General features: G+C 37.1%; 1 protein-coding gene across 3 annotated transcripts in view; it reads left to right on the top strand.

The window, feature by feature from the left end:
* The window catches only part of TSC22D1 (TSC22 domain family member 1), a 141123-nt gene that overhangs the window by 106806 nt on the left and 24517 nt on the right, over positions 1 to 9800 (top strand). The window contains exon 1 of one of the 3 annotated variants that reach the window (XM_015558472.1): positions 5224 to 5281. The exons of the other annotated variants lie outside the window; for them this stretch is intronic. The gene's annotated coding sequence lies outside the window, so the exon portion shown is untranslated. Of the gene's footprint in view, positions 1 to 5223; positions 5282 to 9800 lie in introns of those variants that run through there. 3 annotated transcript variants of the gene reach the window in all.

Genomic DNA, 9800 nt, shown 5'->3' with positions numbered 1-9800 from the left:
GGAGCCAGCAGTCGGAGGGGGCTGGGGGTCCCCGGCCCAGGCCTGACGCCTCTGGCAGAGGTGTCAGGCCTGGGCAGGGGCCGATCCTGCGATTGGAGATTGATGGGGGTCAATGCCTGAAGACTCCCAGTATGTGAGAGGGGTCAGGCCGGGCTGAGGGACAGTCCCCCTCACCCCCACCAAGTGCACGAATTTCGTGCACCGGGCCCCTAGTTTTATATAAAATTTCTATTCCAGGCTGAAGAAACTCCAAGGATGCTAGTTGCTAAGGAGAAAAAGCGGGCATCGCTGGTGACGTCATTACCCAGCACCCACCGCACCGTTTCAGGGCTGGGCTGTGGGCCTCATTTTGCACAATGGGGTCTTAGCAGCATTGGCTGCCATTTGGTGGGCTGTTGTTCTGGGGTGGTGGCGTGGCCTATTTCCCACTTGGGGGAAGCTGAGTGTTGGTTTGTTGGCACCAGGTCCATGGTGCCATTTCTTTTTAAATGTCCAGTGTGCGTCATGGCAGTTCCTGTGTTGAGCGCCTGCCCTCTGGTGGTCAGTGCACATCATAGCTACAGGTCAGATGGTTGAACGGACACTTAGGCTTTTATATATATAGATGGGTGCTGGATTTTATCAAATGCTTTTACTGCATCTATTGATATGATCATGTGATTTTTATCATTCATTTTGTTTATATGGTATATCAGATTAATTGACTTGCAGATATTGTACCAACCTTAATAAATCTTACTTGATCATGGTGTATGCTCTTTTTAATTTATCATTGAATTCGGTTTGCTAATATTTTTTGAGGATTTTTACATCTATGTTCATCATTAATATTGGCCTATAATTATCTTTTTTTGTAACGTCTTTGTCTGGTTTTGGAATCAGGGTAATGGTGGCTTCATTACATGAGCTTGGAAGTATTCCCTCCTCTTGAGTTTTTTTTTTTTGGAATAGTTAAAAAATGATTGGTATTAATCCTTTTTTGAATGTTTGATAAAAGGCCATCTGGTGCAGGTCTTTTTCTTGTTTGGAGTTATTTGATTATTGATTTGATTTCATTGGTAGTAATCAGTTTTTGGAGATTTTGTTTCTTCTTGATTCAGTCATGGAAGATTGTATGTTTCTAGAAATTTATCCATTTCTTCCAGATTGTCCAATTTGTTGATATGTAATTGTAGTATTTTCTTATAATCCTTTGTATTGCTGTGGTATCAGCTGTTAACTTCTCTTTTATTTCTGATCTTATTTATTTGGGTTCTTTCTTTTTTTTATTGATGAGCCTGATTAACAGTTTATCAATTTGGTTTTTCTTTCAAAGAACCAATTCTTGGTTTCATTGATCTTTTGTATTGTTTTTAGACTATATTTTGTTTATTTCCACTTTGATCTATATTATTTCCTTCCTTCTACTCACTTGGACTTTTTTTTTCCTTGTTCCTCTATGTGTAAGATTATATATGCATTCATGTTTAATTGTCACCACCATAGGATATGTATAAGTATTTTCCATGCCATTTAGTTTCTTTTTTTAAAAATATATGTTACTGATTTTTTACAGAGAGGAAGGGAGAGGAATAGAGAGTTAGAAACATCAATGAGAGAGAAACATTGATCAGCTGCCTCCTGCACACCCCGTACTGGGGATGTGCCCTCAACCAAGGTACATGCCCTTCACTGGAATCGAACCTGGGACCCCTAAGTCTGCAGGCCGACGCTCTATCCACTGAGTCAAACCCGATATGGCTGCCACTTAGTTTCTATTATTTTTTGGTGACAACTCCCTAGTTTCTTTTGTTTCTAACCATGAGATTACAAAATATAGTAGTTATACTTAATTTTCTCTAAAATTCAATTCAGTAAGCATTGAGTACCTTCTATATCAGTGATGGCGAACCTATGACACTGACACGTGAACTCATTTTTTTGGTTGATTTTTCTTTGTTAAATGGCATTTAAATATATAAAATAAATATCAAAAATATGTCTTTCTTTTACTATGGTTGCAAATATCAAAAAATTTCTATATGTGACACAGCCCCAGAGTTAAGTTAGGGTTTTAAAAATGCTGACATGCCGAGCTCAAAAGGTTCTCCATCACTGTTCTATATACACAGCTAAGCATTTTAAATTTTTCAATATATTCTTAAATATATTAAAATGTAAGCTATGTATATACGTGTGAAGTAACTCAATTATGGGTACAGCAAACCAATGAAAAATGACTGATTTTTGTTTTCTTTTTTCTTTCTTCGATTTGATTTACTATTTTGGCATTGTTCTTTGACAATTACTATTACTGGATTGCATTGCAATTAAGGATATATTATATTACTAGAGGCCCGGTGCATGAAAATTCATGCACTGGAGGGGGAGCCCCTCAGCCTGGCCTGCCTCCTCTCACAGTCCAGGAGCTGTCAGGGGCGGGAGGTGACCTGACGATCAGGGGAAGGTGATGCCCCATTACACCTCTGCTGCTGCCACTGCCAGCAGTGCAAGCCTCGGCTGGCCCTGGTTACCTGTTCCTCGGGCCGACCCTGGGTGGCTGGGCAGCTGCCATCTGAGGCTTGTTTGTGCCTTGGGTGTCAGCTGGGCAGCCGCCATCCAAGGCTTTCCTGTGCCTTAGGCCGGCCCTGGGTGGCTGAGGGGACTGGGGGACTCCGAAGGCAGGTGCCCTGGCAGGGCTGAGGGGACCGGGTGCTGTGGGCACCACCATATTTGAGGGCATGGCAGTCAATTAGCATATTCCCTCCTTATTGGCTGTGGGCGCCGCCATCTTTGAGGGCAGGGCAGTAATTAGCATATTCCCTCCTTATTGGCTATGGGCACCACCATTTGCGACAGCATGAGGGTCAATTAGCATATTCCCTCTATTAGCTAGGATATCTTTATTATATCTTAAGAGCAAATGAATATAAATTTGTAAATATGTTTTTCATTAAATACTCTACTGTCACACATTTAAGGATTTAGACATTTCTTTTCGAAAGGCCATCTTGAGAGAACTATTTTCTTTATATAAACTTCCTAATGAAATTCAATAGTTAATTTGAATTTATTCCTATTGACACATCTCTGAGTTCAAGTGCATAGTGTTGTTTACACATGGGCTAGTTAACGACCTTAACTATTAATTTAGAGTTGCATGCAAGCAGTCACTGAGCTGCAGTTTAGCTAGAGCTACTGTTTCTATAATTCTGGATAGACAAGGGTAATACAGGTATGTGAGAAGTTTGACTATGTCAAATGAGATGAATTTGATTTATAGATGTTTGGGCATTACCATACTTTGAAGAATTTCTGTGGGCTTCATTTTTGTTGTTGTTCTTTGATATACTGTTCAATTCAATTTGCCAATATCTTAGGATTTTATATCTATATTAGATTATTTTAACTACTTCAAATAAATAAACTTTATATTTTCCTATATTCTAAACTCGAAAAAATTATTTGAAGATTTATCTGTGACCATGGACTTTTAAACTGAAATTCCATAATTTTAGGAAATCACATATAGTTTTTATATCCATTTATTCTTTCTATGCTTATGCTTATATACACAGATGGTAATATCTATTTTTGTTACTATGTGAAGTAAAGTTGTTTTTTTGATCAAACACTGGAGAAACATGCAAAATTTTCTTCTGTAATCAACTTTAGTTTTAGAATTAGTGGAGCAAGGACTATATTTATTTATTTATTTATTATTTATTTTTTTAAAAATATATTTTATTGATTTTTTTACAGAGAGGAAGGGAGAGAGATAGAGAGTTAGAAACATCGATGAGAGAGAATCATTGATCAGCTGCCTCCTGCACATCCCCTACTGGGGATATGCCCACAACGCAGGTACATGCCCTTGACCGGAATCGAACCCGGGACCTTTCTGTCCGCAGGCCGACACTCTATCCACTGAGCCAAACCTGTTTCGGCAAGGACTAATTTATTAAGTTAAAATCTTTTCATTGAAAAGAGTGGCATGATTTAAATATTTTTTAAATTTCAGAAGCTCTTAATAAGTGACATGCATCTAAGATCTTATTTGTAATTATACATTAACTTTTATAAATTATATTTGTTACACATAAGCTTGGCTTTTCACAGATAAAGAGTTTTCAAATATTTCCAGATATTTACCATATTAATGGACTTGTATTAGTTTTTTCCCCTATTTGCTATTCTCTTCTACTCCAGTTTTATAACTTTTAAAATTGTTTTTTGCCCTTTTGGGCTCTCTCTAAATTCTTTATATCCTCTTTTTTGATGTGGAAATAGAGTCTATATCAAGTACTCTAAACACCCAGATAAATAGGATAACTTCTAATATCTTATATCTTATAATAATCTACTTTTATAGATATAAATATATAAAAATGTATATATCTTTATATTGTACAAGATTTGTTTTTATTTGGAAATTTGGGGTGTACTTGTGCTTATTGCATTTGCAGGCCTATAAATGATTTATTGAAGTAGATGACCCATCTAACTAAAAAGTGGTGTGGGCCATAGTATATCTTGACAATTTATTATACTAGTAAGATGATTACAGAGCAGGACTCAGAAGGTTTACTAGAAATACATCTTTACTACTTACTTTTCTTGTACGAAGTCTGTTCTTATTTTCCATACAGAGATTAAGTAAGTTCATTGTGATGTATTGTTTACAGAGCCATATTTTCTACTACACAGCACTTTCTAAAAATAATATGTAAAATAAATGTTTGATTTTATATAACTTGAACAAAAGAAAGTGCTTAGTTAAATGATAGTAATTGTTCTTGTTATTTTGCTGAAATAACATTTCTGTATGTGTATGTGGTGTCACCAGTCTGGATTATTCTTATTATGTAATGGTTTCTATGTAATATGTACTTATTTGTTATCGTGATAGAATCACTGGAAATGATTATTATATTTTGATTATGTATCTTTCTTTAAAATCACTCCCCCGCGCGCAGCAGAGACCCTTTAATTGGATTTCTTCCTAGTCCATGCTTTTTCCTCCTTCCATTCTGCCCCCTCACTGTATCTGGAATTACCGTTCTAAAGTCCAGGACACTCCCCGCAGTAAACCCTTCAATGGCTGCTACCATATCCTAGAGGCAGGGTTGATAATTAGCTGGGTTGTACTAGTTAGGTCCAAGGGCTGTTGACAGCCAGCATCCATTCTGCTTGCCTGGGGCTCGTGTTGTGGGGAAGATTTCAGATTCGTTAGCAGTGTTTTCAAGATGTTTGGGGACTTGGAATGTCTCTGAGTACTCCTGCCTTTGTTCCCCACCATTCTGTAAGTATCTCCAATGTCCCTGCTTTTGGGGGACTTTCCACAAATGTGCTCTGTCTTGGACATGCTCTTCATGTTCTTTGAAATGTTCTCTTTTTTCTCTTGTGTAACTAATGATCTTAAGATTATTCTTAAAGGTTAAATTTAGGAGAAAATTCCTTTGTGAAACCTTTCCTGACCACTCAACATCGAAAATACTCCTTCTTACCCTCTCCACTCCCCACCTTTACTTGGTTACCACCTTCTTTGCTCTCTTGGCACCTGCCATATCTAAGATTTTCTCTTATTACTTTGCTCTATTATTGCTTGTAAATCTACCACCACTCCTGGACTATGGACGCACAGGTAGGCACTAAAGAAATAATTTAAGTGTAGTGAAAATAATTTTTTTTAATTAGACAAATATGAGTTCAAATTTCAGGTTTGTCCTTAATTAGCAGTGTGACAGTGGACAAATTCATTTTGCTTAAGGCTCACTTAACTTGTCTATACATGTGATGATAATATGGGTGAGTTAACTATTAAACGAAATATGTACAGTTTTTAATACCTAGCCTAGTACACAGTTCAATAAATGTTCAATAAGTATTCTGTTCTCCTAGTTAAATTTGGTCTAGAGATTTTGTTTCGCCTTTATTTTTCTCTTTGAACTTTAATTTGTAACAAGAAAATTATCTGAATTTGTATCTGAAAATGTATCTCTCTTCTAGTTCTCTGTGATAAAACTAGGAGCGTTATCATTTTTCCTGCTGCCAAGAAAAACCATGGTTTAAAATTTCTTCCAGCTTCTTGGAGGAAAGGCTGCTTTCCTCTTCACGGAAGCCCAGTGACTTGCACAATGCCTGGCACAAAATGTTTGTGCCGTGAATATTTGTGGAAGGGAGCTGTAGTGGGAAATTAGAATATCTTCCCTTCCTTGTGCTGGGCATGAGGTCATTGATTTCCTGCTCACAGGAATCGCAGAGAGAGAAGCCCTAGACGCTGACAGGGACTTTTCTTTGAGAAGAGACTAAAATGGCAGAGGGCCCGAGCCAGTTTGGCTCAGTGGGTAGAGCGTTGGCCTGCAGACTGAAGAGTCCCAGGTTTGATTCCGTTCAAGGGCATACCTAGGTTACAGGTTCAATACCCTCCCCTGGTTGGGATGCATGTGGGAGGCAACCACTTGATGTGATACTGATGTTTCTCTCTGTCTCTCCCCCTCCCTTCCACTCTCTCTAAAAATCAATGGAAAAATAGCCTCAAGTGAGGCTTAACAAAAATAAATAAAATTTATTTAAACAAACAAATAAATAAAATAGTAGAGACAGCCTGTATGAAGGAAGCTCCCAGGACCGTAAGATAGTTTGGGACATCAAATAAGTAGGTGAAGAAAAAAAGAGGGGGTTCTCTCTCCAGACATAAAACAAAAAAATTAGAAATCACTGAATAATTCATCATAACATAAGAAATTAAAGCAAAACTTGAGGTACTCTTTTACTGAAACAATGAAGTCACAAATTGGTTCTTGGGATAATTTATATGTTAGAAAAAAGAAGAGCAAGTTGTAAAGATGATTTTCATAGTTGAAAAAAAATTTCTTTCTAATATGATAAATAACAATACTGACTAAAATATCATTATAGAAGCTTTTAAGAGTAGTTTGAAAGTGAAACTTTTAATTAAAAAGGATAAGTCAGCATCATTTTGCTTACCTCTCTTAGGCCATTATAGAATAATGCTATTAAGAGAATACAGATGATTTTTGCTGATATCAGAATCTTAGGGCCAAATCTTATACAAAATAGTTATTCAGAAATAAATAATCACTCACCCATGTAAAAAATGAAAGATCCTCAAACTTTCTCTATTGTGATATAAGTAGACCTTGAAATCCCTAGAACCTAGTTTTCTAAGTCCACCCAATAATATAAAACAGTCAGTAGGCTTAGATTTTAGACTTAGGTCAAATACATGCATTTGTAATAGATACCTGTTTTCATCAAAATAGAAACTTTGATCCAATATATAGCCTCCTTCTTCAATTAACTTCTGTATCATTGCTGGAGGTTACAGTTTTCTGATCTGCACCTGAGAGTTGAATGTGTGGGAAATCACAAAGATGGGGGAAAGTATAAGCCAGCCATCACTAGCACTGAAAGAGGCAGCTTCTGCCAGACTTGGTGGTTTCCGTTCAAGGTCATCATGTGTAGATAGTGCTATTTGTTTGATTGTGAGAAAGGTCCCTGATATTTTTTAAATGATTTGCTCTTTAGTCCATGTACTCAGCAATCTTTCCATTTCTTCTATTTCTTTTGAGTCATTCTTATTGGCTTCACAGCACTTGAGGTTCCTCTAGCCATAGATGTTTCTTTTATTTTCACTATCGTCTGTCATCTTTGACGGTTCCCAATGTGGACTTTTTATGCCTCTTGTTCTGGAGATATCACATAGTCTCCTGTTTCTTTCAAAACACCTTATTTCCTGCTTCTCCTCAATAGTTGAAAACTTTTCTTTTGGATGAACTGCTTGGTGTTTCTGTACCAGAGCAATGAGACATGTTTGGAAAGTAGAATGAGTGCTTTTTAATATAGAAAAATTAACATTTGCTAAAAGAATAGCAAAATACAATCTTATAGTATAACAGTAGTGCTGAAATGAAGTAGCTGGTATATGGTTGAGGGGTGTGTGTGTGTGTGTGTGTCTAGGTGGCTTGGTTTCAATGGCTGTAGTTTCCTGCGTTCACCTAGTATTTCTTGAGGACATGAGCACAAGTAAACTATGAAGTGAGCATTATGGTCAAATTGTTTTCTACCATAAAAATTGTGTTGGAACAAATGTATGTTTTCTAAGCAAGCTTTAATAACAGAACAGGTTGCACTTAACAGGCTCTTTAGGTTTAAAAAAGCATGATCTGTAGTTCTAGGAAATTTTCTTGAATTATTTTATGGGACTTTCCTCTTCTCTATATTCTCTGTTCTGTTTCTGAAACTTCTATCATTCAGATGTTAGCCCTTCTAAACATTCTTTCCTATTTTCCCCATCTTTGGTATTTTTCAACTTTCCATTTATTATAGTGAATTTTCACTTATGCTTTCATATAAATTTTTCAATTTCCAAGAGCTCTTTTTGGAATTTTTATTTCATTTTTTTCTGAATGTTTATTGTTCTTCCCTTCCCTCCGTACTGTTATTTTATCTATGTAATCTTTTAAGATCTTTAATGTTTCTTTATTTCCCTCCATAATTTCTGTTTCCCCCAGGTTGTTCCTCCTCTCCCTCCAGCCCCTGCCGCGCCCCCCTCCCCAACACCCTCTTCCCCAATATTGGTTATGTTAGAGAATGGTTAGCCCCTTACATAGTTATTTATTTGTGCAAGATTAGGGTGGCGATTAGGGTCTGTGTTTTATAGACTCATCTTGCCTGCACTGTATACTTTGAGAAGCATATGGTTGAGAAGTATTGGGTTCTCCAATGTATATTAACTTATTTTCCGGACTTTTTTTAATGCTTGCTTAAGTTTCAGTCTGTTGAAATAGACATCTCTCCTATTTACTCTATCCTTGTATGTATAAAACTGCATTCTCAATCTAATAGTTTATAGATAGAAACAGAGATAAATGAGTGTTGCCAACCTATTAGATTTACTCAGAAGTAGCTTTAAATGGCTTTGCAGTACAACAAAGTAAATTCCTTATAAAATTAATTCTCATTGCTTCATGAAACTACAAACCAAGACTTAGGAAAGAGCTCTCACTGCATATGTAGTGGTTATACTCTGGAGGCAGATAACTCTATAGAACAGCCGTGGGCAAACTTGGCCCGCAGGCCGGATCCGGCCCGTTTGAAATGAATAAAACTAAAAAAAAAAAGAAGACCGTACCCTTTTATGTGATGATGTTTACTTTGAATTTATATTAGTTCACACAAACACTCCATCCATGCTTTTGTTCCGCCCTCCGGTCCAGTTTAAGAACCCAGGCCCTCCGGTCCAGTTTAAGAACCCATGTGGCCCTCGAGTCAAAAAGTTTGCCCACCCCTGCTATAGAAGGATATCTCTTGGTTAAACTTTCAGACAGAAAAATATGTTAGTTTAAAAAAAATTTAAATAAGTTTTTATTGATTTTTTGAGAGAGAGGAAGGGAGAGGGAGAAACATTGACCAGCTGCCTTCTGCACACCCCTACTGGGAATCCAGCATTTCTGACCTGGAATTGAACCAGCGACCTTTTGGTGCATGGGACAACACTCAGCCAACTGAACCACACTGACCAGGGCAAGATTTGAGTTTTTATTGGAAGGTGAAAAGCACTCCAAAAATAATCTTTGATGAAATAAGAGAATATAAGGTGGTATGTAATACCTATTGCTATATTACTATTAAATGCCCAGCAGTGCTTTTTAAATGCATGCATGTATCATAATGCTGGTCTCAGGAAAAATTCTCCAAGAGCATGCTGGAATACCAAGATAGCAAAGCAAGGGAGAGCTCTTGGATCATATATTGCATGATTCTATGATACCTCATAGTGACTGGCTTTTCTTGGG

This window comes from Myotis davidii, unplaced genomic scaffold (assembly GCF_000327345.1).
Source record: "Myotis davidii unplaced genomic scaffold, ASM32734v1 scaffold1572, whole genome shotgun sequence".
Taxonomy (NCBI): Eukaryota; Metazoa; Chordata; class Mammalia; order Chiroptera; family Vespertilionidae; genus Myotis; species Myotis davidii.
The sequence above is the reverse complement of the archived record's forward strand: the minus strand, read 5'-3'. Positions and strand labels throughout refer to the sequence as shown.